Genomic DNA, 27,833 nt, shown 5'->3' on the forward strand with positions numbered 1-27,833 from the left:
TAATATGTCAGAATATGTACAGACATGGAATCAGGGTTGCATATTTTTCTCAGACAATGTACAGACATGCTATCAGTGATGCCTATTGTTGTTCAGAACAGGTTTCCACAGTCTTTGCCATATGTGGCTAGGTAGTTCCCTGATGAAATATGGCTTGTGGAGTTGCTTCTAGGAGAAGCAGTAGATTGTGCTTGGAAACCTTCCTGACATACTGAATTTATTCAGGTATAAAGGAATCAAGAACACTTCTTAGTTAGTTAGTTACATGTCCCATGGCTTAAACTGCATACTAGATCCTAATGCTGTGGAACAAGTCATTTTACATTCCCACTTCTTTCTTTCTTTTTCTAGTTCCTACCCCACTTTTTACACATTACAGTGATAGAAATTCTCCTATAGAATAGAAGGCCTTGTCGAGGAGAAATTTTCTCAGTTGGTTTTCAGATTTTTCTTCATAGTCTGTCAGACATTTATATCACTGGGTCAGTGATCAAAAACTTTTGTTGCAGCATTTGTTCTGCTTGAACTGTTCTGGTTTATTTACAAGAAACTTCAAAGGGAATAAATATACTGTGAAGCAATACTGTGAATGCCCAACTCCTGTCCACAGCTCATGGTCGTCCGGTTGCGTTCTCACTTCCCGCGCCCAGGTTCCCAGGTTCGATCCCTGGCGGGGTCAGGGATTTCCTCTGCCTCGTGATGACTGGGTGTTGTGTGATGTCCTTCGGTTAGTTAGGTTTAAGTAGTTCTAAGTTCTAGGGGACTGATGACCATAGATGTTAAGTCCCATAGTGCTCAGAGCCATTTGAACCATTTGAAGCCCAACTCCTTAAACACATATCTACAAGATTATTGTGGGTGATCACCACATATTATTCTTGCAGCTCATTTTTGCATAATGAAGACTTGCTTTCTTAAAGATGAATTGCCCCAGAACATTATTCCATATGACATTATTGAATGAAAATATCCAAAATATGTCAACCTACTAATTTGTCTATCCTCAAGATCTTCAGTGATCATAAGTGCAAATGTGGATGAAATAAGTTGTTTGAGGAGTTCCAAAATGTTATTTTTCCAAATTACATTCTCATCAATACGAACACCTAAGTGTTTTGAAGTTTCCACCCTGCTTGTTATTTCCTCATCATGTGTTACACTTTTTATTTAAGTAGTGCCCCTAGATATGCAGAACTGAATATGTTGTGTCTTTTTATAATTGAGATTGAGACCATTCACAGAAAATTAGTCAGTGACGCTTTTAAGAACACTGTTTACCATTTCTTCTATTTCTATATGTATGCATGGATTGATCGCAGTATTAGTGCTATCTACAAAAAGAACTAATTCTGCTTGTTGTACATTAGACAGAAGATCATTTACCTATATGAGGAACAATAGTGGACATAAGGCTGCTTGAATTACTAAGTACAACTTCCTGTGTTCTTCTGGTTGACATGAGATTGTCCATTGGTTGCCTATCCAAGGAGAGTACCACCCCCACCCCTCCAGCCTCTGAATAAAAATAAAATAAAAGTAATAAAAAATACAGAATTATTTTTTCAGAGCTACATATTTTCAATTTTTTTACAAAACAACCTTATCTCCTTCAAAATACTCTCCATTATAACTATTACATTTGTCCCACTGGTGCTTCCACAGTTCAAAACATTTTTTGCAGTCATCTTTAGAAATGCCTGGCAGCTCCTCCCTCATTGTTTCTTTTTTATTTTTTAGTGTTGACGACTCAGTGTTCTTTCATACCCCCTTCCATGCATGGATATGAGAAAAAGTCAGACAGAGCCAGGTCAGGTGAGTAAGTCGCATTGGACAGCATTAAGTGATTCGACCTGATGTTCCTTTTGATTGTCAGTCAGAACCTGAGGAACAAACTTGGCAGCAACGTTTTTCATTCCCAAATATTCTGTTACAATTCACAGAGATGAGCTCCAAGATAACCCACTAATCTCTGACAGTTGATCAATTGACTGTTGACTGTCTGTGAGCACAAACTCTCAAATTTTTCAATATTTTCATTGATTTGGGCAGTTGATGGACATCCAGATTGAGGTTTGCCATCAATCAACATGTCACCATTTTTAAATTGAGCAAACTACTAATACACTTGCATTTTTCCCATAGCATCATCTTGGTAAGTTGTTTCCAACATTAAAACAGTGTCAGCAGCATTTTTGCTGAATGGAAAATAAAATTTCACAGCTGCATCTTGTTCACTTAAACTTGCCATCATAAAAAATGAAACAAGAACAAAACAACACTAGCAAAAACAATCACTTCAGACAAACAGGACAAGCCAGGTCGACAACACAGGCAGCACTGAACTGGCAACGAGTTGTGCTCTACACGCCTAGTGGCAGAAACATGTACTACACAAGCTCCACCCATGGCAATGTCACTACGTTTTTTTTTTCTGTCCTTTTTTTTTCATTTCCATTTTGGTTGGGGGAGAATACTATGAGTCACACAGTCAGATGCCTTAGATAGGTCACAGGAAATACCAACTGGTATTGCCCTATTGGCACTTCAGATGAGCCCACTTTGCATGTGTCCATTCAGTGATATAGGGTACAGAGTGTTGTCAACCAGAGTAGCTCCTAAAGTGCATACAGCCATCACTGTATAGGCTTAAGTGAGACACATCCAAAAATACTCCTGTTTTGCTCTCTGCTTGCCTGTCAGATCACTTATATCCTCATTTTAGTCTGAGCAGTTCATGGTTTCTGAATAATGGGAGCTGACACAACAGAATGTGTGTTACCAGTCTAGCCTGTATTGAACTCACAGAACAACAGATCCATATATGTTGGAGGACTCAAGCATCAAGCAAACACTAAGGAAAAAATGCTGTATTGTCCATTTTACCCAGATAGAAATCAGTCATTACTTGGGTCACACTGAGTGGCTTTATATGACACTGTTTCATCAATTTGACCACTCATTGCTGTGTAGCAGCATGCCCATACAAGGTGAAATAATATTGTATGACACTCATTTCCTGCAGATTGACCATTCTCTCATTTTCATTCTGATACTGTTTCATTTAATGTTGACAACACATACTGGCATATTTCCTGCTGCTGCTTTGTTTGGTAGCTCTTCACTGAATGAGCCTGATAAAACACCAACCTTTCTGGTGACACATGAGTGGATATGCTGAACACACTCCATATCTTTGTATTCTTAATCACTTATTGCCGGTACACTGTTCCATACATTCTTATAGTTGTGATTGGATTCAGTCATTCCTTCTGAATGATACATTACTGTGTATGAACCACTCTTTCAAATAGTCAGAAGACATGTGTTGTCCTTTTATAATAAACTGTCTTGAAATTCAGATGAACTGGTAAATATTTTTCTTGCAACTGAAATCCTTGAGCAAATATTTGCTGGCAGCCGAAGTTGATAAAAGACAAAGTGGACAATGATAGAGAGAATGTGAAAGATTGTTGACATAAATTGATGAATAGAAGAAAATTCCCTTCTTGTTACAAAATGCCTTTGTGCAGAGATATAATACCAACCATCTTAAACTTTCAAAATAGTGTCTAATGATTTAATTTAATTTCCATTACTTATTCACATTATGTGTCTGTCTCCATAGTCAAGTCGACAATTCCTAGTACTGCCAAGCATCTTTCCTTCTTGGGAGAAATATAATGTGGTTCACTTAGTCTCGTGGAACAACTGCAGAGCTACATGAAAGAGAACCAGCAGTTCTAGTTTTAGAAGCTGACACTGATGGTCAAGAGAACAAGACCAGTGTGATATTCAAATGCCCTTCAAATATTGCTATTTCTGGGAATGAAACTGAAGTAGTTCAGCAACACTATGTGGTTTTCTGAGCAACAGAGTAAAGTCACTTCACAATGAAATGCAAGTTTATACATTGAAGCACCAAATAAACTGGTAAAGGTATGCATACTCAAATACAGACATGTAAACAGGCAGAATATAGCACTGAGGTTGGCAACACCTATATGAGACAACAAGTGTCTGGTGCAGTTGTTAGATTGGTTACTATTGCTACAGTGGCAGGTTATCAAGATTTAAGTGAGTTTGAACATGGCATTATAGTCAGTGCACAAGCAATGGGGCATATCCTCTCCAAGGCAGTGATGAAGTGGAGATTTTCTTTATGGCCATTTCACAAGTGTAACGTGATTATTAGGAATCTGGTAAAAGATCAAATCTTCGACATCACTGTGGCTGGAAAAAGATGCTACAATAACAGGACCAATGATGACTGAAGAGAATTGTTCAATGTGACAGAAGTGCAACCCTTCAGCATATTGCTGCAGATTTCAATTTTGGGCCATAAGAATGTGTCAGTGTGTGAGCCATTCAATGAGACATCATCGATATGGGCTTTCGGAGCCAAAGGCTCACCTATTGATAACTGCATGACACAAAGCTTTGCACCTCATCTGCACATTTGACAGTTGATGAGTGGAAACATGTTGCCTGGTTGGACAAATCTTGTTTCAAATTGTATCAAGCAGACGGGTATGTATGGGTATGGAGACAATACCATGAATCCATGGACCCTACATGTCGGCAGGGGACTGTTCAAGCTGGTAGAGGCTCTGTAATGGTGTGGGGAATGTGCAGTTGGAGTGATATGGGACCCCTGATAAGTCTAGACATGACTGACAGGTGACACGTACATAAGCATCCTGTCTGATCAGCATCCATTCACATCCATTGTGCATTCTGACGGATATGGGCAATTCCAGTAGGATAATGTGACACCCCACAAGTCCAGAATTGCTACAGAGTGGCTCCAGGAATACTCTTCTGAGTTTAAACACTTTTGCTGGCCTCCAAACTCCCCAGACATGAACATTATTGAGCATATCTGGGATGCCTTGCAACATGCTGTTCGGCAGAGATCTCCATCCCTTCATACTCTTATGGATTTATGGGCAGCCCTGCAAGATTCATGGTGTCAGTTCCCTCCAGTCGAGTCCATTCCACATCGTGTTGCAGCACTTCTGCATGCTCATGGGGGCCCTACATGATATTAGGCAGGTGTATCTGTTCCTTTGACTCTTCAGTGTATATTCTTCATTTCTCTTTTTGTATGGCTGGATTTTATTGTTGGCTCCATGTTTTGTACTGTTCAGAGTGAAACAAGTGATTAGTTTAGTAAGAGAGATCGAGGTATCTTTGTTTCTGGAAATAAATGTTGAACTGGGTACAGGAGGTAGGACTGTGCGGGCAGCAGAACATAAATTACTTGAATTACTTTTTGTGGGTACTGAAAAGGGTCTCTTTGCATGTTTCAAATGTTTAATCTCAGTATCTGTGTTCTAGTACTCAGATTAATTATGATAAACATTGTAAAGAAACCTGAAAATAAAATGATAAATCAAACAAAAGTCAAGAAAGGTGCATGCAAACAGTGGAATGTACCACATTAGATTTAAAGCAATATAAAAGAACACTGTTGCCTGTTCATATAAAATTCTTGGAAGCAATACCATCTATTATACATTCCTGTTTTTTGTATTAATGAGTATTTATCATTTAACATAGAACAAACTGTGTCATGTGAAAGTTGTTTTGCATACAGAAAGCAACATATGCTATTTCTAAAAGTCCTCAAAAGTAAGAAAGCATTTGTAAATTCAGGTCTGAGTAATTTCAAACAATGCTATCTGTCATTAATAAGCTACCTACATACAGCAGATTAAAAGAGGTAACAACTGCTAAATTTAAGTACTTTCTATTTCTTAGAATGGTTAGTGTCTAATAATTATACTTCTCAAACTAGAAGAGATATATGTTTAACAAACAGTATTAGAAAATCATAGCTAACAGAAGGGGCCAATCATAAACAGGTGGTTCATAGGGAATATCAGTACTGAAAACAAGTGACAATATAGAATGTCTTACTACATATTATGTTAGTTTTTTCATATAGAGTATCATTTGTATAGTGCTCACACACAAGTATATCTAGAAAAGATAATGAAACAGAAAATGCATACAAACTGAAACAGCAAGCAGAAGAGACAACAACTGAAAACAAAATTCAGGAATTAACATGAAGGAAAGATAAATAGCATAAATGAAACTATAGTTCATTCAGTACAAGTACATATATAGTAACTCATAATATTCATTTGTACTTGTTTATTTGTTTTTCAAGAGATGAGAGACAACACAGGAGCGTGGAAGATAGAGCAAAAGATTAAACAGTCTAGGATTTAAAAAAAGTGATAACAGGGGAAGCAGGGTAAAAGAAATTTATATGGCAGATATAAATAGCATTTTCACTCACCAGTTAACTGAAACTACTCACCTGTTGTGTCTCTCATCTCATGAAGGGCAACCTTTATTTCCTGAAACTTCAGTGATCAATATCAGTCACTATGTTTGTGTACACCAGTAACACTTTTAATTATATGTTGGGTCAACAAAATGTTTCTTCTAATTTCCATAATGGCAGCAAGTGCTTTATATCTACATGTATCTAAGCTGCCAAGTCAAAAATTCCCTAATGAACTTGCCACCAGTAAAGTTCTGTTTTTTTCTTGTGCTAGGTGACTTAAGTCCATCAGTCCTGTCATGCTAAATTTGAATATAATCAAATAGATATGTATTATGTTCATTCCATGGGCCACTAAGACAAGATTTTGTGTGAATCTCAAACTTTCACCATTTCAAGACAATGACTTTTGCAAAGTAGAAAAAAGTAAATACTCACTGATATGTTGTATGCTTCCCTATTACTCACAGAACATAATACTGGGATTAAGTTACAACTGTGTTGTTGATTCACTGATAGATCACCTGATCAAAAATCCCACAGAGAAGGGTAAACACTATCAGACTCAGTGACACTTTCTTCCAGAAAAAAAGGAAAAGATAAGCTATTCAGAAAAATTGGCTGTTTCAAAGAATAGATATTGTTATTTTTGATGTTGTCCTTGTCCTTTTTTGCAGTGTCCCTTTGACTGCAGAATCTAAATGGCTGCCCTACATTATTCTCTAAAGTGTACCTTTTCCTGAATAGCTTATCCTATCTTTTTCCAAATGAAAGGGCCTTGTCCATGAGAACTTTTCAGTAGTCTTCTTTCTGTGTGAGATGATTTGATGCCACACTGAAAGCACATGAACTTTAAAATTTGCATTTGGTTATAATTTTAAGATAAGCATCATGGTGAATGCCTCAGTTACATCCAAATAATGAACTGCTAGAGATATTCTGATTTTCAGTCATTCTTTAAATACAGTCCTACCATGAGCAACATCATTTACAGGGCGTCATGAAATCTCCTCTGCCATATGTTCACAAATTTTTTAAGTATAATCATTTAACCCAATAGTAATTTGATGAATGTTACATTGTCCTACACTTTTTCTGTCTCTTACCATTATGATCATTTTTGTATATCTGTAAACCTAAGCACTCAAGCTTTGATTTTTCTATACAATTTTAATCTTTGCTCCCATTTTTGTTGCCAAATTAACTAGTTCTTCAGGCCAAACTCCTTGTTTTATCCATGCTCTATTTTGCAGATCTTAAATGTTGTTTGAAAGACATTTTAGTATGTAAACCAAATTCTTATTTATTTTGTTGTCTAACAAAACTAAATTAATACTTTGGTTATAATAGAGGGAAACATTCCACGTAGGAAATATATATCTAAAAACAAAGATGATGTGACTTACCAAATGAAAGTGCTGGCAGGTCGACAGACACACAAACAAACACAAACATACACACAAAATTCAAGCTTTCGCAACAAACTGTTGCCTCATCAGGAAAGAGGGAAGGAGAGGGAAAGATGAAAGGATTTGGGTTTTAAGGGAGAGGGTAAGGAGTCATTCCAATCCCGGGAGCGGAAAGACTTACCTTAGGGGAAAAAAAGGACGGGTATACACTAACACACACACATATCCATCCACACATATACAGACACAAGCAGACATATTTAAAGACAGAGAGTTTGGGCAGAGATGTCAGTCAAGGCAGAAGTGCAGAGGCAAAGATGTTGTTGAATGACAGGTGAGGTATGAGTGGCGGCAACTTGAAATTAGCGGAGATTGAGGCCTGGTGGATAACGGGAAGAGAGGATATATTGAAGAGCAAGTTCCCATCTCCGGAGTTCGGATAGGTTGGTGTTAGTGGGAAGTATCCAGATAACCCGGACGGTGTAACACTGTGCCAAGATGTGCTGGCCGTGCACCAAGGCATGTTTAGCCACAGGGCGATCCTCATTACCAACAAACACTGTCTGCCTGTGTCCATTCATGTGAATGGACAGTTTGTTGCTGGTCATTCCCACATAGAATGCGTCACAGTGTAGGCAGGTCAGTTGGTAGATCACGTGGGTGCTTTCACACATGGCTCTGCCTTTGATTGTGTACACCTTCCGGGTTACAGGACTGGAGTAGGTGGTGGTGGGAGGGTGCATGGGACAGGTTTTACACCGGGGGCGGTTACAAGGGTAGGAGCCAGAGGGTAGGGAAGGTGGTTTGCGGATTTCATAGGGATGAACTAAGAGGTTACGAAGGTTAGGTGGACGGCGGAAAGACACTCTTGGTGGGGTGGGGAGGATTTCATGAAGGATGGATCTCATTTCAGGGCAGGATTTGAGGAAGTCGTATCCCTGCTGGAGAGCCACATTCAGAATCTGATCCAGTCCCGGAAAGTATCCTGTCACAAGTGGGGCACTTTTGTGGTTCTTCTGTGGGAGGTTCTGGGTTTGAGAGGATGAGGAAGTGGCTCTGGTTATTTGCTTCTGTACCAGGTCGGGAGGGTAGTTGCGAGATGCGAAAGCTGTTGTCAGGTTGTTGGAGTAATGCTTCAGGGATTCCGGACTGGAGCAGATTCGTTTGCTACGAAGACCTAGGCTGTAGGGAAGGGACCGTTTGATGTGGAATGGGTGGCAGCTGTCGTAATGGAGGTACTGTTGCTTGTTGGTGGGTTTGATGTGGACAGACGTGTGAAGCTGGCCACTGGACAGGTGGAGGTCAAAATCAAGGAAAGTGGCATGGGATTTGGAGTAGGACCAGGTGAATCTGATGGAACCAAAGGAGTTGAGATTGGAGAGGAAATTGTGGAGTTCTTCTTCACTGTGAGTCCAGATCATGAAGATGTCATCAATAAATCTGTACCAAACTTTGGGTTGGCAGGCCTGGGTAACCAAGACGGCTTCCTCTAAGCGACCCATGAATAGGTTGGCATACGAAGGGGCCATCCTGGTACCCATGGCTGTTCCCTTTAATTGTTGGTATGTCTGGCCTTCAAAAGTGAAGAAGTTGTGGGTCAGGATGAAGCTGGCTAAGGTAATGAGGAAAGAGGTTTTAGGTAGGGTACCAGGTGATTGGCGTGAAAGGAAGTGCTCCATCGCAGCGAGGCCCTGGACGTGCGGGATATTTGTGTATAAGGAAGTGGCATCAATGGTTACAAGGATGGTTTCTGGGGGTAACTGATTGGGTAAGGATTCCAGGCATTCGAGAAAGTGGTTGGTGTCTTTGATGAAGGATGGGAGATTGCACGTAATGGGTTGAAGGTGTTGATCTACGTAGGCAGAGATACGTTCTGTGGGGGCTTGGGAACCAGCTACAATGGGGCGGCCGGGATGATTGGGTTTGTGAATTTTAGGAAGAAGGTAGAAGGTAGGGGTGCGGGGTGTCGGTGGGGTCAGGAGGTTGATGGAGTCAGGTGAAAGGTTTTGTAGGGGGCCTGAGGTTCTGAGGATTCCTTGAAGCTCCGCCTGGACATCAGGAATGGGATTACCTTGGCAAACTTTGTATGTGGTGTTGTCCGAAAGCTGACGCAGTCCCTCAGCCACATACTCCCGACGATCAAGTACCACGGTCGTGGAACCCTTGTCCGCCGGAAGAAGGATGATGGACCGGTCAGCCTTCAGATCACGGATAGCCTGGGCTTCAGCAGTGGTGATGTTGGGAGTAGGATTAAGGTTTTTTACGAAGGATTGACAGGCAAGGCTGGAAGTCAGAAATTCCTGGAAGGTTTGGAGAGGGTGATTTTGAGGAAGAGGAGGTGGGTCCCGCTGTGACAGAGGACGGAACTGTTGCAGGCAGAGTTCAATTTGGATAGTGTCTTGGGGAGTTGGATCATTAGGGGTAGGATTAGGATCATTTTTCTTCGTGGCAAAGTGATACTTCCAGCAGAGAGTACGAGTGTAGGACAGTAAATCTTTGACGAGGGCTGTTTGGTTGAATCTGGGAGTGGGGCTGAAGGTGACGCCTTTGGATAGGACAGAGGTTTCGGATTGGGAGAGAGGTTTGGAGGAAAGGTTAACTACTGAATTAGGGTGTTGTGGTGCCAGATTGTGTTGCTTGGAATTTTGAGGTTTTGGAGGGAGTGGAGCTGGAAGTGGGAGACTGAGTAGATGGCAGAGACTGGGTTTGTGTGCAATGAGAGATGGTTGAGGTTTGCTGGAAAGGTTGTGAAGGGTGAGTGAGTTGCCTTTCCGGAGGTGGGAAACCAGGAGATTGGAAAGTTTTTTGAGGTGAAGGGTGGCATGCTGTTCTAATTTTCGGTTGGCCTGTAGGAGGATGCTCTGAATAGCCGGTGTGGATGTGGGAGAGGAAAGATTGAGGACTTTTATTAAGGATAGGAGTTGACGGGTGTGTTCATTGGCTGAGTTGATGTGTAGGTGAAGGATTAGATGGGTGAGGGGAATGGATTGTTCAGTTTGGAACTGGTATAGGGACTGATGGAAAGAAGGGTTGCAGCCAGAGATGGGATCTTTAAGTGTGAGGCCTTTGGGGGTTATGCCAAATGTCAGACAAGCCTGAGAAAATAAAATATGCGAGCGTAATCTGGCTAGGGTGAAGGCATGTTTGCAGAGGGAATGTAAATAAAACTTAATGGGGTCGTTGTGGGGGTGTTGTGAGGGTGACATGGTATTGGAAGGTGGAAAGTGTAACATGAGGTTGAAATGAAAATGAAAGATAAAAATATATGGGGAGAGATAAGGGTGAACTAGCAAGTAACTGGAGATCTGGTATGAAAAAAGGCGAAAAAGTGTTGGTTAAGTTGATCCTGTGGTGAACTTGGGTTGGTAGACAGTGATGTGCATGAAGGTTAGGTGGTTGTGTTGCCGCTAAAACACGTTAAAGGACGGAGAAATTCGGGAAAATTTCGAAAAAACGTGTAAATGTATTAAAAGGAGTGGTGTTGTGGTGAAAGATTACGAAAATGGGGCTAACAATTGTCTGACGAAGAAATAATGACGTTAAAACCTGTGGGGAGCGGCTAAAAATGATCAGTGATGTGCGAAAAACGGAAGTGGAAATAAAGTAAAAGTTATTAGAACTAGCCGAAATGGTTGTTTAATACGTGAAAGCAGCTGTTATTGAACTAGAAACGGTGGATTTTATAGCGGCGGTAGTGTTGAAAGCGGAAAATAAAAATTTTTTTGGTTATGGTTTGGAAGTGGGTTACGTATTATTGATTATATATAGGCGGGATAAAATTGTATTACGGTAAAAAGGGGAAGGTGAATACAAAGTGAGACTACTGGTAAAAACAGAAAGAGAAAATAAAGAGAAAATAAGACGACAGGAAAGATTTCGAAATGCAACAGCGACAATAACAAACGTAATTGTTGGGTTCAAATTAATGATATGGTTATAATAGAGGGAAACATTCCACGTAGGAAATATATATCTAAAAACAAAGATGATGTGACTTACCAAATGAAAGTGCTGGCAAGTCGACAGACACACAAACAAACACAAACATACACACAAAATTCAAGCTTTCGCAACAAACTGTTGCCTCATCAGGAAAGAGGGAAGGAGAGGGAAAGACGAAAGGATTTGGGTTTTAAGGGAGAGGGTAAGGAGTCATTCCAATCCTAGGAGCGGAAAGACTTACCTTAGGGGGGAAAAAGGACGGGTATACACTCGCAAACACACACATATCCATCCACTCCTTCAGCCCCACTCCCAGATTCAACCAAACAGCCCTCGTCAAAGATTTACTGTCCTACACTCATACTCTCTGCTGAAGTATCACTTTGCCACGAAGAAAAATGATCCTAATCCTACCCCTAATGATCCAACTCCCCAAGACACTATCCAAATTGAACCCTGCCTGCAACAGTTCCGTCCCCCGTCACAGCGGGACCCACCTCCTCTTTCTCAAAATCACCCTCTCCAAACCTTCCAGGAATTTCTGACTTCCAGCCTTCCCTGTCAATCCTTCGTAAAAAACCTTAATCCTACTCCCAATATCACCACTGCTGAAGCCCAGGCTATCCGTGATCTGAAAGCTGACCGGTCCATCATCATTCTTCCGGCGGACAAGGGTTCCACGACCGTGGTACTTGATCATCGGGAGTATGTGGCTGAGGGACTGCGTCAGCTTTCAGACAACACCACATACAAAGTTTGCCAAGGTAATCCCATTCCTGATGTCCAGGCGGAGCTTCAAGGAATCCTCAGAACCTTAGGCCCCCTACAAAACCTTTCACCTGACTCCATCAACCTCCTGACCCCACCGACACCCCGCACCCCTACCTTCTACCTTCTTCCTAAAATTCACAAACCCAATCATCCCGGCCGCCCCATTGTAGCTGGTTACCAAGCCCCCACAGAACGTATCTCTGCCTACATAGATCAACACCTTCAACCCATTACGTGCAGTCTCCCATCCTTCATCAAAGACACCAACCACTTTCTCGAACGCCTGGAATCCTTACCCAATCCATTACCCCCAGAAACCATCCTTGTAACCATTGATGCCACTTCCTTATACACAAATATCCCGCACGTCCAGAGCCTCGCTGCGATGGAGCACTTCCTTTCACGCTGATCACCTGGTACCCTACCTAAAACCTCTTTCCTCATTACCTTAGCCAGCTTCATCCTGACCCACAACTTCTTCACTTTTGAAGGCCAGACATACCAACAATTAAAGGGAACAGCCATGGGTACCAGGATGGCCCCTTCGTACGCCAACCTATTCATGGGTCGCTTAGAGGAAACCTTCTTGGTTACCCAGGCCTGCCAACCCAAAGTTTGGTACAGATATATTGATGACATCTTCATGATCTGGACTCACAGTGAAGAAGAACTCCACAATTTCCTCTCCAATCTCAACTCCTTTGGTTCCATCAGATTCACCTGGTCCTACTCCAAATCCCATGCCACTTTCCTTGATGTTGACCTCCACCTGTCCAATGGCCAGCTTCACACGTCCGTCCACATCAAACCCACCAACAAGCAACAGTACCTCCATTACGACAGCTGCCACCCATTCCACATCAAACGGTCCCTTCCCTACAGCCTAGGTCTTCGTAGCAAACGAATCTGCTCCAGTCCGGAATCCCTGAAGCATTACACCAACAACCTGACAACAGCTTTCGCATCCCGCAACTACCCTCCCAACCTGGTACAGAAGCAAGTAACCAGAGCCACTTCCTCATCCTCTCAAATCCAGAACCTCCCACAGAAGAACCACAAAAGTGCCCCACTTGTGACAGGATACTTTCCGGGACTGGATCAAATTCTGAAGGTGGCTCTCCAGCAGGGATACGACTTCCTCAAATCCTGCCCTGAAATGAGATCCATCCTTCATGAAATCCTCCCCACTCCACCAAGAGTGTCTTTCCGCCGTCCACCTAACCTTTGTAACCTCTTAGTTCATCCCTATGAAATCCCCAAACCACCTTTCCTACCCTCTGGCTCCTACCCTTGTAACCGCCCCCGGTGTAAAACCTGTCCCATGCACCCTCCCACCACCACCTACTCCAGTCCTGTAACCTGGAAGGTGTACACAATCAAAGGCAGAGCCACGTGTGAAAGCACCCACGTGATCTACCAACTGACCTGCCTACACTGTGACGCATTCTATGTGGGAATGACCAGCAACAAACTGTCCATTCACATGAATGGACACAGGCAGACAGTGTTTGTTGGTAATGAGGATCACCCTGTGGCTAAACATGCCTTGGTGCACGGCCAGCACATCTTGGCACAGTGTTACACCGTCGGGGTTATCTGGATACTTCCCACTAACACCAACCTATCCGAACTCCGGAGATGGGAACTTGCTCTTCAATATATCCTCTCTTTCCGTTATCCACCAGGCCTCAATCTCAGCTAATTTCAAGTTGCCGCCACTCATACCTCACCTGTCATTCAACAACATCTTTGCCTCTGCACTTCTGCCTAGACTGACATCTCTGCCCAAACTCTCTGTCTTTAAATATGTCTGCTTGTGTCTGTATATGTGTGGATGGATATGTGTGTGTGTATGAGTGTATACCCGTCCTTTTTCCCCCTAAGGTAAGTCTTTCCGCTCCCGGGATTGGAATGACTCCTTACCCTCTCCCTCAAAACCCAAATCCTTTCATCTTTCCCTCTCCTTCCCTCTTTCCTGATGAGGCAACAGTTTGTTGCGAAAGCTTGAATTTTGTGTGTATGTTTGTGTTTGTTTGTGTGTCTGTCGACCTGCCAGCACTTTCATTTGGTAAGTCACATCATCTTTGTTTTTAGATATAAATTAATACTTTTGTTCATATACAGACATGTCTATCATTGTGGTTGTGTTAAAGCATGTGGTATAACTAATTCCATATTTGCAAACCGTTGATTCACTGGACATTAAGAGACCATTGAATATTGATTTACTATATATGGAGAAGACTTTATATTGTATTCCATAACTAACTTATGTAAGTTTCACATGTCAGACTGTCTCAAAATGCTATGTAGAAATGTAAACACAACTGCATCAGTTGTTCAGGTGGCTGGTGCAACATCATTCCAGGGTTGGTTTTGGTGTAACAAAAGTCTGAAAGATTACCACTGTTATATATTTTTGTCATGGATGCCATCTCGCAAGGTAAAGTTATGACTAATGTCCAGATAAAATGGAACAGCAATCAGTCTTGAGACTGACAGAACATCATAAAAATTGAATACCATGAAACTGTTATGAAACTGTTATTGTAAGAGGCAGTGAATTGAAGAATTAAGTAAAACATTTATTATTTCAAATGTAATAGCTACAACTATTAATATGTTTATCTCACTGTGAGACAAGATGGTCAGTGCTATCATGGAAAAATGTTTGCAGTTGCCTGTTGAACCATGATTTTATGTAGGCATGCACCTCTTTGTACAAAGCAAAGCAATGGCCATAAATGTCTTTCTTCAGGGCTCCAAAAATATGGAAATTACATAGGGAGAGACTGGGACTGTTTGGAGGATGTGTAAGGCCATTCCATCAAATCTTCTGCTGTGTAGTTAAAACAGTCTTGACAAAAGGTGGATAAGAATTATTCTGAAACAGAACTGTGCCATATGTCAACATAAATTGGAATTTGGACTTAATGGCACACTTCAGTTTTTGCAAAGTGATGATATGATGTGTCCGTCCTGGCCTACTGCTGTCTGCCAATGACAACTTATCTTCTCAGAATAATTTATTGCTTGCGAATAGATGCACACTTGACATACTGTGGTCACCTTACACAGCAGAATTTGGGCATGGATTTCACTTCCTGACACTATTTCTGAAACAGCAGTAAACCTCACTGTTTCTCTTTCCTGCCCTCCGTAATGAAGCTGGATACATGCATGAGTCACAGACTTCATGTGCAGCGCATTTAACAGGATAATGACATAGTGGTGACTGCACACGTTGTTCTCTTCTGATACACCATAAAGGGGATGTCTATACATGCCTACCTGCTTTACCAGTGTCCTCACCAAGCTGATTATACAGGGTGAAGTGAAATTTGTGGACTCAGGCTTCACAGTGTGACTTCTCACATACCAGCCATAAAAAAATGTCAGTCACAAAATTTTGTCTGGCGAGTACATAAGGCGGAAAAAGGATGTGAACGAGTGGCAGTCTGGCAACACTGTACCACATGTATGGTAACTACCTGTGTTGGTAGATGTTAATTGTGCTGTACAGTTCGTGCAGTGGATAGAGTTTTGGGTTAGCATGCAGGAGGTTGATGGTTCAATCCTGGGATGAGGCATATGTTTTTTATTTGGTAAATGTATTCCATGTGGTATGGTATCTGGCATCTACAATTGTAGAAATGGAAGATTGGTCAGCTTTGAAAGAAGCCCTTTCCACATTGTGGGTGTGAATTTATTTGCACCATTTCATCTACTAGATGCAAAAACTATTTTGTTTGTACCCTTCTCCAGTGATCCCATAGATTAGTACCAACTATTATTCTTGCCTTGTTCAGGTCCATTACATTTTGTTAGGGCCTTATGTTACCAGTAGGACTAGCAACATGCTTTGCAGATAATGTCCAAACTCGGTTACTATTTGTATGTGTTATCACCACGGTTCCACTAATAATACCTTTCAACATTGATTCTGGTAACCACATGTTGTTTAGTATGTATCTCAATGCATTATTATTATTATCTTTCCTTTCTCAGACCTTAGGTCTGGTTCGGAATGAAAGTGACGTGGACCTTGATCAAGCGTCACTTCCTTTTAACTGTACGGTATATGTTACATTGTGTTTAGGAACTTTCGGGTAATTGAACATGTATCAATAATTACGGATTTCTGAAGTTGTATATATAAGTTTGGATGTAGCTGTATTGCATTGATGTACTGGTGGATATTGCGTGGTATGACTCCTGTAGTTGAAAGTATAATTGGTATAATGTCAACTTTATCCTGATGCCACATGTCCTTGACTTCCTCAGCCAGTTGGATGTATTTTTCAATTTTTTCTCCTGTTTTCTGCTGTATATTTGCTGTATTGGGTATGGATATTTCAATTAGTTGTGTTAATTTCTTCTTTTTATTGGTGAGTATGATGTCAGGTTTGTTATGTGGCGTTGTTTTATCTGTTATAATGGTTCTGTTCCAGTATAATTTGTATTCATCATTCTCCAGTACATTTTGTGGTGTATACTTGTATGTAGGAACGTGTTGTTTTAAAAGTTTATGTTGTAAGGCAAGCTGTTGATGTATTATTTTTGCGACGTTGTCATGTCTTCTGGGGTATTCTGTATTTGCTAGTATTGTACATCCGCTTGTGATGTGATCTACTGTTTCTATTTGTTGTTTGCAAAGTCTGCATTTATCTGTTGTGGTATTGGGATCTTTAATAATATGCTTGCTGTAATATCTGGTGTTTATTGTTTGATCCTGTATTGCAATCATGAATCCTTCTGTCTCACTGTATATATTGCCTCTTCTTAGCCATGTGTTGGATGCGTCTTGATCGATGTGTGGCTGTGTTAGATGATACGGGTGCTTGCCATGTAGTGTTTTCTTTTTCCAATTTACTTTCTTTGTATCTGTTGATGTTATGTGATCTAAAGGGTTGTAGAGGTGGTTATGAAATTGTAGTGGTGTAGCCGATGTATTTATGTGGGTGATTGCTTTGTGTATTTTGCTAGTTTCTGCTCGTTCTAGAAAGAATTTTCTTAAATTGTCTACCTGTCCATAATGTAGGTTTTTTATGTCGATAAATCCCCTTCCTCCTTCCTTTCTGCTTAATGTGAATCTTTCTGTTGCTGAATGTATGTGATGTATTCTATATTTGTGGCATTGTGATCGTGTAAGTGTATTGAGTGCTTCTAGGTCTGTGTTACTCCATTTCACTACTCCAAATGAGTAGGTCAATATTGGTATAGCATAGGTATTTATAGCTTTTGTCTTGTTTCTTGCTGTCAATTCTGTTTTCAGTATTTTTGTTAGTCTTTGTCTATATTTTTCTTTTAGCTCTTCCTTAATATTTCTATCATCTATTCCTATTTTTTGTCTGTATCCTAGATATTTATAGGCATCTGTTTTTTCCATCGCTTCTATGCAGTCGCTGTGGTTATCCAATATGTAATCTTCTTGTTTAGTGTGTTTTCCCTTGACTATGCTATTTTTCTTACATTTGTCTGTTCCAAAAGCCATATTTATATCATTGCTAAATACTTCTGTTATCTTTAGTAATTGGTTGAGTTGTTGATTTGTTGCTGCCAGTAGTTTTAGATCATCCATGTATAGCAAATGTGTGATTTTGTGTGGGTATGTTCCAGTAATATTGTAACCATAATTTGTATTATTTAGCATGTTGGATAGTGGGTTCAGAGCAAGGCAGAACCAGAAAGGACTTAATGAATCTCCTTGGTATATTCCACGCTTAATCTGTATTGGCTGTGATGTGATATTATTTGAATTTGTTTGGATATTAAGTGTGGTTTTCCAGTTTTTCATTACTATGTTTAGGAACTGTATCAATTTAGGATCTACTTTATATATTTCCAATATTTGTAGTAACCATGAGTGGGGTACACTATCAAAAGCTTTTTGGTAATCGATGTATGCGTAGTGTAGCGACCTTTGTTTAGTTTTAGCTTGATATGTCACCTCTGCATCTATTATCAGTTGCTCTTTACATCCTCGTGCTCCTTTGCAACAGCCTTTTTGTTCTTCATTTATAATTTTGTTCTGTGTTGTATGTGTCACTAGTTTCTGTTTAATGACTGAAGTTAATATTTTGTATATTGTTGGTAGGCATGTTATGGGGCGATATTTAGCTGGGTTCGCTGTGTCTGCTTGATCTTTAGGTTTCAGATAAGTTATTCCATGTGTAAGTGTATCAGGGAATGTGTATGGGTCTGCAATGTAACTGTTAAATAATTTAGTTAGATGTGAATGTGTTGAGGTGAACTTCTTTAACCAGAAATTTGCTATTTTATCATTTCCAGGGGCTTTCCAATTGTGAGTAGAATTAATTGCTTGGGTGACTTCATGTTGCAAAATTGTCACTTCAGGCATTTGTGGTATCATCTTGTATGTGTCTGTTTCTGCTTGTATCCACCGTGCATGCCTGTTATGTTGTACCGGGTTTGACCATATGTTGCTCCAGAAGTGTTCCATGTCTGTTACGTTTGGTGGATTGTTTATTTCAATGTGTGTGTTATCTATTGTCTGGTAAAATTTCTTTTGGTTTGTGTTGAATGTTTGGTTTTGTTTCCTTCTATTTTCACTTTTTTTGTATCTTCTGAGTCGTTTGGCGAATGCTTGTAATTTCTGCTTCTTTTCGTCTAATTGCTCTGTCGCTTCTTGTTGTGAGATTTTACCTAACCATTTTCGTTTTTTTTCCGAGATTTCATTTCTTATAAATTGTGTTAGCTGTCCGATGTCTTTTCTCAGTTTTCCTATTTTGATCTGTAGCCTGTGTTGCCATGCTGGTTTTGTGGGTTTCTTCTGTGTGTTGGTTGGTTCTGATCTCTGCCTAGTGTGTATATTTAGTGTAGTGAGTGCTCCTATATATACCAGTAGTTGTAACTCTTCCATAGTTGTGTTTTCATTTATTTTGTTGTGTATGATTGTGTTGATAGTTTTTATTGTTGTTTCGACTTGTGGGTTATTTGGTGGTCTATGCAAGAATGGTCTAATGTCTGTATTTGTGTCTTTGTATTCTATATATGTTAGCTGAAATTTTTCTTCTATATCTAATATCTGTGTCACTTTGTGTTCTATTTGTGCTTGTTCTGGTGGCTGCCTTAAGATTTCGTTTTCCTCTGATTGTTTAATTGGTGCGTGTTGTTCTTTGTTTGTTTGCTCTGGGATGTTTGAGTCCATTACTGTATTTTCTTCTTCTTCTGATTGCACATTATTTTGTTCCAATATTTGTTGTACTTGTTGTTTGATGTTATCTAATTCTGACTGGGGTATCCTGTTATTTTTTATTATTACACGGATCTGATCAGCTAGTCGTTGTTCTGTTAAAAATTTTAATTCTGGGTATCTGGTAATAAATGTTGTGTATACTTGTGATCTGTATCCAGTTGTGTTGGTTCCTAGGTTTGTTGCTTGGTAATAACAGAACATGAGGTGTCGATTAACTTCATCTGACCATCTCATCCTCTGTCTTTGTTTTCCTTCTAGGGTGGTTGCAGGAAGCATTTCCTGCAAAACACCTCTATTTGGATTTAAATCATTTTCCAGTTGGCTAGCAGTGTCGTTACCATTGTGGGCGGGCATAGGGTTCAAGCGTCGTCCCCGACCATGACGGCGCTTGTCCGAGGCTTCATTAGTTCTGTCCTGAACCAACTAATCACACTAAAAAGGGGGTTAGCCCTATTAGTGGTTTGTTCTTTTCGTCGCCTTTTACGACTGGCAGAACATACCGGAGGCCTATTCTTTTCCCGGGCCTCCACGGGATTTATTATTATTATTATTATTATTATTTCTATTACTATCCTATCAATGGGATTGTGGAAATATCATATCTGTTACCATTAGGAAAACTGCATAATTTGAAATTGAACATTTCACAATTAGCGGTGTCGGGATGAAACATGCTGAACAATATCTGTCAGAGGGATAATGCGTGTTAGGTGGAACAGCACACAGGACTGACCATGTGTTTATACTGTATGTGCTGTCCATCATACAGGGACTAGTTGTGACCAGAGTAACACGCCCATGACAGACTACAATGTAGATGCGTACAAGTATCGAATTTTCTCATTGTAAACCTCTAAATCAGTGTGGCGGCATATGCAAACGATGAATATGTGGATATACTTCTGGTCCTTGGTGCATCTAATAATCGGGTTGGTGTTGCCGCTCATGAATATGCTGTTAGATATCCTCATCGACACCATCCAGACACAAAAGTGTTTCATCATCTGTAGCTGCACCTTCGGGAGTCAGGTCCTCTCCTTCCGCCACTGCGTGACAGAAGTCAGCCATGGACTTACTGTACTCCACCTACTGAAGAAGCTACTCCGGAGGTCATACACCAAGAACTTCAGCAAATAAATGTAGCATAGCAAGGCAGCTGCATGTCTCGCAGCGCATGGTCATTAATGTGCTTCACGAGCATGGGCTGCACCCCTATCATTATACTTTCATGCAACACCTGCATCCTGCATATCGCCATCAGTGGATGGAATTCTGTGAATGGTTCCAACAACAACAGTAAGCAAACGATGACTTCATGAATGGTAGGATGAAGCAGCATTCACTTGTGAGGGTGTCTTCAATATGCACAATGTCCACCATTGGTGTGAGGTTGACCCGCACGTCACCCATGACCGTGGATATCAAGTTCACTTTGGTATCAGCGTCTGGGCTGGAATATTGGATGACAGGTCTTTTGGCCCCTACATGTTGCTTGAACAGTTGACTGCATGAAGGTATCATGCATTCCTCGCAAATTATCTGCCTGATGCACTTGAAAACGTTCCACCACATGTTCGGCAGAGGATATGGTTCCAACACGGTGGTGCACCTCCACACTTTGGAATTAATTTGCGACAGTATTTGGACAGAACATTTCCAGGTAAATGGCTTGGACGTGGAGGTCCAGTTGTACAGGCACTGCATTCACCTGATCTAAATCCCTGGATTTCTACCTGTAGGGACACCTGAAGGAGCACATGTACTCTAGTCCACTGACGAATATGGAAGAACTGGTAGCACGTGTTCATGCTCCTCTTGTTACTGTGGACTGATATTTGGTGTGAAGGGTCCAGAGCTGTATGATCCGGCGGGTTGCGCAATGTTTGGACGTGCAGGGAGGTCGCTTTGAGCATCTGTTGTTCTGAGGACAACATACTCTGTTGTGAAGGTCATGCAGTCATTAATATGGACATTATTATTGTCACTGGCTGCTAATGTGCATTTGAGCGCTCATATTACATGTAGTATAAATGACAAGTAGTGCTCTCTTATTGTACTGTGCTACCATCTTTAGCATCTCGAAATTGATATTGTTTTTGTAGTTATTCTGTGTTATGACAAGTCATTTGTTTCAACTATCTATTTCTTATTTGTCTAGCCACGTATTTGTTATGTTCAGCGTTACAAAATGTTGTACATTTAGGATACATGTGACATGTGACCTAAGAAACGGTGTATATTACAGTATGAAATGTCAGGGGGGGGGGGGGGGGGAATAAAGATAAGAGAAAAATGCGCCCTAACCCAGGTTCGAACCCTCAACCTACTGCATGCTAACCCAAAACTCTATCTACTACATTTTTTTAACAAGACAATAATAAAGGGAGAAAGGAAAAAAAACCGTGAACATAGTCGAAAAACCACCACTAAGCTCGCATGATATGTATAAACAATGTTTATTTAGTTCCCTTTTGAATTTTGGTTTATTTTATATTTTATATAAGTTTTTATATAGAATCTACAAGTAGAAAGGCAACAAATCAGATTATGTTCTAAATTGTAAACCAAGAAAAATTCCAATATGATTTCAAGGATTTTATACGCTCATGTGTATATATACTTCATCTAGACATATTTTACAATAGAACTGGAGCGATACTGACTCAAAACACTTAACAAAACGGGCAGGTAAACTAGGAGAGAACAAACCGAAGCAAATCAGATGGGAAACATACATAACAAGAAGAACACCTACAATCAGAAAAATGAAATTAACCACACAAGATTCAACATGTTGGCGAAGAGCTCTCGACATCGAAGCATTCACAAGTACGTCCAGTACGCCGTGATCATGTACTGCATGAAGTTCATGTGATCGTGCCCCTCGCCTTCTACAATGTAATGAACGAATGAACGAAATGTCACAGTAGCCACATAACAGTATGGGTTTTCGACCGTGGAAAGAAGGAAGAATCTATTCGCAATATGATGTACGTAGTGTATAAAGTCTCAGAAGATCGAGTAAGGAAGGTCAATTGCATGCGAAAAGACCAATTTGCCACATGACCTCCACAAGTAAAGTGATGTCGTATCGTATCTGTAGACACACAACGACGACATAAGTCCGTGTCGCTAAGCCCAATACGGAAAAGTCGCTCGTTCGTTGGAATCAAGTTATTTACTACCTTATACCAAGAGGATGCTACACGATCGGCAATATCGGAAGGCTGATATTGCGCCAAACTGTCGCCCGGTTTGTTTGCCACGATCCTCTTTCAAGGAGGTTCGGGAAAGGAACTGCTTTCCAACGAATGTGTAGGAATTTCATGGTGAGGACGGGTCTCCATAAAATGTCAGCCAATAAATATCTCACCACAAGATGGAAGTCACGAATGTGTATTAACATATAATTTATCCGATAAACAACAATAGAGGGTTCAAGACTAGCAGGACGGACACAGAGAAATAAACGAGACGTGAATGTGTGTTTCTTGAGTTATCATCAAAACCCGTACGTCGCACATATAGCATTGCGTCTTCCTTCGTATGTCAGCCAGGCCCAACCCCCCAAAGGAACGAGGCTTCATGGTCACCCCATGCCGTAAGCGAAAGATGTGTGTTTCCCATAAGAAACGACCAAACAGTTGCTATAGTTCCTTCGCCATCATCGAGAGAAGCGGATAAACTTGGGCCACGTACCGTAATAAGTTTTGCATAAAACTATCCAGTATTCGGACTTTCTGGAGCAGAGTAAGAGAACGCCTTTCATGCTCTAGTATCACTCCCTGAATTTTTGCCGTGACATATTTCCAGTTGAGCGTCGCCATTTTGAGTGAACAACGATTAATGATGATACCGAAAGACGTATGCGGATCAACAACAGTAGCCCATGGAACAATGGCATAATCAAAACCTCGCAAAGTAAGAAGCCTGCATTTACCTTCATTAAATAGTGCACCTGAACTCCGAAAATAACCATCGATTGCAGCCTTAAGTCGAGGTACCTCCACAGAATTGTGGAGTAGAATCATCACGCCATCTGCGTATGCACGAACAACTATAGTCCCTCCGGAAAGCGTCCAACCTTTCAGATGGGATGCTAGCATCCGAAGTAGGGGCTCCAGAGACAACACAAACGAAGTCATTGACGGCGCGTTTCCTTGAGGCACTCCCCGTCGAATATTTATCGGGAGTGGGGTGGGCGGGAGTGGAGAGGGGGGGGGGTCAGTTGGCCAGCAGCAACCACCGATGCTGAAATATCCATAATCACATTTGAGAGCACTTGCCGTGTGACAACAGTAAAACCAACTGCCTTCAGAATTCGAAGCAAAAAGTCGTGATTAACACGATCAAATGCCTTATCAAAGTCTAGGAAAGCAAGGGCACAAGGGACGGACGTTACAGCAGCAACGGAAACCACGTCACGTCACTCGACTATAGGGGCAAGAATGGTACGACCAGGTATTCAGCTTTGATATTTGGCAATAATCATCTCCATCAGAGCCGACATCCTTCTATTAACTGCCCTCGCCACAGTCTTATAATCAGAGTTTAACAAGGTAATTGGGCGAAAGCTGTCACTTTGAACGAGATCGTCACTACTCTACCCTGTAACACTTTATTCAAGAGACGTAAAAGTAGCATCGAACAGCGGCCAAAAGCGCACGTAAAATTCCTTAGGAAGTTCATCCAGAGCCGGAGACTTTTGAAAAGACGACCCCACAATAAGTTTGTAAACTTACTCAGGCTGAAATGCAGCTAAGAGCGTTTCATTATGTTCAAGTGTAACTGTCGTATCCAAGATGCTGACTAGCGAGTCGTAAGGCGTTGCACTGGACTCATCGATGTCGTAGATGTCTACACAGTATTGGTGGAAGACACGCATTATATCAGCTTGCTCCGATACGACACGTCCATTATTTGTAATGAGACAATGAATACAAGCGCGTCGGCGACGGGTCTGATGCCGAAGCAAACGATATAAGGAAGTCAGTTCTTCCGTCACCAATGATCGTGGCTTGGACCGCATTTTCAACCCTTGCATTTGTATTCTTTTCAGGTTCAACAATTTTGCCTTTGTACGCCTAACACCCGAGATTTGCAGAGGGGCGTGATTAGCAGAAGCATAAACTTTACGCAGTTTGGAATACTAATATTCGTAAGTTCTCCGAAAGTCTCGTGCTTTGGCAGCACAGAAAAGTATCGAAGTTGGCTTCAACCTAGGTTTTGCCATCTGTGTCCACCAGTCAAGGATGTATTTAAATGGTTCAAATGTCTCTGAGCACTATGGGACTTAATTTCTGAGGTCATCAGTCCACCAGGACTTAGAACTACTTAAACGTAACTAACCTAAGGACACGACACACATCCATGCCCGAGGCAGGGTCCGAACCTGCGACCGTAGCTGTCGCGCGGTTCCAGACTGTAGCGCCTAGAACCACTCGGCCACTCCGGCCGGCTCAAGGATGTATTGCGTCGTGCTGATCAATCTCCCACACGGCTCGCATCACGTCATCGAGTGAGGGGTCAGCTAGGTGAGTGGCGTTTAACACCCACGGAGTGCGAAACAACTTGACTGGTTGCCATTCTAGATTGAGGATTGTAGTCGCAGCACAGTGATCTGTAAAGGAAGCAGGGATGGCTTCAACATAGAGAATGCAATCGCGCAGGCAGTCTGAAAAGTAAAACCTATCTAACCGTCGACAGAAATTAAAATTTGGAGATTGATCTGCAGGAAGCAACACACAGTTAAAATCACCACTCAACATAATACCCGGAGGACTCTTAAGAAACAGATAAACAATATCCTCTTTATAAAAACGTGAACGATCCACTGCCCGACCGGTGCCAGAAGGAGCATATAAAAGAACCAAAGTAAGATCAAAAGGTTGACAACCTATGCCCCTGCCAGGATCCAACATTTCCACCTCAGCAATAGGAATGCCTTTGCGAAGGAATAAGGCGTTCCCCGTAGAATATTCGGGTGCTACATTAAAGATCACACGAAAACCAGGTAAGGAGAAATGCCTAAGTAACACCTCCTGTAAGAAAACTATGTTCGCACGTGAATCATAAATGAATTTTAGTAGCGAAGCCAATCACATTTCTGATTACACACGATTAACGTTTAAGGAAAGGAACGTGTAGGCTTGAGTCATTGATCACAGCTATACAGGGATGCACGGAACGCCCGGGCAGAATTAGGTAGACAGCTGAGAGTCAAGGTCCATTGCGGAATACACAGAGGGATCAGACATCGGAGGACCAGGACACCCGTCGTCGCAACCGTTTTTCTTAGCCGGCCAGAGTGGCCGAGCGGTTCTAGGCGCTGCAGTCTGGAACCGCGCGACCGCTATGGTCGCAGGTTCGAATCCTGCCTCGGGCATGGATGTGTGTGATGTTCTTAGGTTAGTTAGGTTTAAGTAGTTCTAAGTTCTAGCGGACTGATGACCACAGAAGTTAAGTCCCATAGTGCTCAGAGCCATTTTTGAGCCTTTTTTCTTAGATTTCTTACATGCCACCGCCGGTCAGGCTGTATACGCTGTTTCTGTCGGCTACGTGGCATGGTGGCCTCTGCAGACGGAGGTGTGGGAGGGGTCATAGGCACAGCTTCCCTTCCCTTCGGAGCTAGGGTCATGTAATGCAGTCCCAGCCACTAAGGCGGAAGCATTCTGTAGAACTCTCAATGCAACAGGTGATATTTGGTCGCTAATGTTATTCTCCTGTAGTCGGCAAATGCAGGAAACCGTCGGCGGCTGAAGACGAAGGAGCAGGAGGACATTGCATCGTCTCAGACTGTAACGGAGGACACAAGTGGGGGGCTGCGCTCCCTCTCCGCACACAGGCAGCTCAGAAGGAGTCACTTCGTGAGCAGCAGGGATGCCGGAGGTAACTTCTTCACCACTCACCATACCACGGTCGGAAGTTATCGTAGCATCGAGAGGATCAGGGGACACAATCGATGAGGCGCAGAAGGCAGTCAAATCCTCAGCACCACCATCCTGAGTGCGATGTCGCTTGTCTGTCACTGTTACGGGTTCTGTCCCACGGGCAATAGGATTCAGAACCTATCGCGGAGGTAAAGGCGGAAATTCATTGACACGATTATGAGAATTGACTGTTCGTTCATTACGATACGAAGCAGAAGTAGCTCCAACGGTGGGAGTGGTAGGAACAAGATCAGCAACAGTTAGTTTGCGATGCTGCGCTAACGACGGCTTTAATACAAAAGCCATCCGCGGTCAATTAGACCGAACGTGTCCACTTTCATTACTTAGGAAGTAGGTTTCCTTCTTGACCAGTGTACATGACACGGACGCGGTAACCACACACTTGTAAATGTTATGCAATATTGCGTTTAACATGCATTTCCACGGAACGAATTCCGCTATAACACTGTAATCTGTGTTGAGTAGACCAGCGTTCACGACGGATATTTTTCACGTTACCATATGAGGTCAATGTGTCCTTCAGAAAGTCGTCATCAACTTCCGGCGGGAGGTTGAACACACGAACTTTGGTATATTCGATTTCAGCATCTGCGAGGGACACCATACTAACGGAATTATAGCGATGCTTGAACGGAACTAGAGAACCATGTCGCGACAGTAATCTTTCAAGGTGAAGGGGGTCCATGAATTTCACGTACAACACGTACTCGTCTGCATCAAAATAAGCGGTGTGGACCTGTTTAGAGTTCACATGAATTATATCGACAAGCCAATCGTGGATTTTTAGAGACCCAGGCTGCACGTGCCGTGTTGTTTTTTCGAAAGCAAAACTCACAGTGCCTTTTTGTGGAATACACGTGGAAACCATGGCAGCCACTATGGAATGGGCGACGCCGCTGCAAATAGACGAACACAAACAGATAGTAAGGCGGAGCGGAGGCGCTACGAGTCACTGGGCAGACAGAACAACACTAACGAGGAAAACTTCACAAAAGCGACGCTGCGACAAGTGAAATAAACAAGAACCTTCCCGCTCTGCGCTCGAAGAGGAACTGATCAAATGTACAGTACAACTGACATGTGCTGAGAGAGGTAGTTAAGATACATGGGGTTACAGTGTTGCCAGATTGCCACTCTTTAACGTCCTTTTTCTGCTGGCTATACTCGCCGGAAGAAATTTTGTGACAGGCTTTTTGTTTATCGCTGGCACGTCAGGAGTCGCTCTGCGAAGCCCGAGACGCGGATTT

General features: G+C 41.8%; 1 protein-coding gene across 1 annotated transcript in view; it reads right to left on the bottom strand.

Moving 5' to 3' along the window:
• The window catches only part of LOC124711628 (rabphilin-3A), a 1,025,602-nt gene that overhangs the window by 99,352 nt on the left and 898,417 nt on the right, over positions 1-27,833 (bottom strand). The window lies entirely within an intron of this gene.

This window comes from Schistocerca piceifrons, chromosome 8 (genome assembly GCF_021461385.2).
Source record: "Schistocerca piceifrons isolate TAMUIC-IGC-003096 chromosome 8, iqSchPice1.1, whole genome shotgun sequence".
In the NCBI taxonomy this organism is placed as follows: Eukaryota; Metazoa; Arthropoda; class Insecta; order Orthoptera; family Acrididae; genus Schistocerca; species Schistocerca piceifrons.